Source organism: Glycine max, chromosome 5 (assembly GCF_000004515.6).
Source record: "Glycine max cultivar Williams 82 chromosome 5, Glycine_max_v4.0, whole genome shotgun sequence".
Taxonomy (NCBI): Eukaryota; Viridiplantae; Streptophyta; class Magnoliopsida; order Fabales; family Fabaceae; genus Glycine; species Glycine max.
The window spans coordinates 5349373-5350704 of NC_038241.2; positions in this window are offsets into that span (position 1 = coordinate 5349373).

Genomic DNA, 1332 nt, shown 5'->3' on the forward strand with positions numbered 1-1332 from the left:
AACTACACAAATAGAATTTATTTTCTATTTTCGAATATATACAAGTATACGCAGTCCGCGCACGCCTTTCTGTGATTGTATTCTTTACTTGAACACTACGCTACCATTTTATTTTATCTTACTGTTATAATAACAAGTAGGGCTTGGGATTTAGTAAATAATTTTCGTGCTTAGGCAGGAGAACTAAAGAAGCCTTGGATTTGAATATTTGAGAAGGCACTCAAGTCAAGTGATGATTTATAAATTATAAGAAGATTTTGTATATTGTAGAATCATGGATATCAAATTAACATTTATATAGATAAACTAAGTTAATTATCTAGTATTAAAGGTTTATTGCTTTATTATTCATTTTGCTTACGATAAATTATTATAGCTTTCATTGAAGGAAAAAAAAATAAAATTCAAGCATTGGAGATGTCATTTATAAAACCTGTCTAATCATACTGTTTCATGATCTTTGAGAAAATAACACTCAAGTATTGAAATATTAAAGAAATAAAAAATAAATTAAACTTACACAATATATGTGTATATAAAGATTATACAACCATTAAACAAGTTGATTAACTGATACAAGATTGTTACAGCTTAGTCTCAAATTTAAGTTATAAATATGCAATTACATTAAACACTCAATAAATAATTTTATTGCTTAAAGTGATTATATCTAACTCAAATAAGATTTTCTCTACTAAAAAATATTTGTAATTTATAAAAAAATGGTACAAGTAATCAAAAATAACAATTTTTTATTGAATTTAATTAGAATGTAACGATGGTATAAGTTTTTATACATTTGATTATAAATTATCAAGTATGATATAAGATTGTTAAGTTTTATAATAATTATTTTAAAAATCATATATATAATGAATTTTAATTGGTTTGCAATGTAAAAAAAAAACCATGCAATCAATGCATGAAAATTAAATTATTTGCTTTTTTAGATCATAGATATTCTTCACATAAAATAATCTTGTTGAAGTCTCGTAAGACTCCACAAACTCTTGCATTCGTAAATAATTAAATTCTTTGTTTATTGAATCATGAATGTTTTTTGGTAATTATTTATCACTTTTGATACAATTTATTTTTATGCTACAAATGCTACATATCACACTCATATAGTTGAAAACTTGAAATAAGATTCAAATAATCATTGTACTTATAAGTTTTATATCACATTTTTTAAATATTTGAATTAAAATCACTTTTAAAAGTGGCTCCATAATTATTGTTATTAATCATATTTGGAAATCACTTTTAAAATCACGTATTTTAACATATAAATCAATCAAATCAAAATTAATTTTTGTTAATGTATTATGG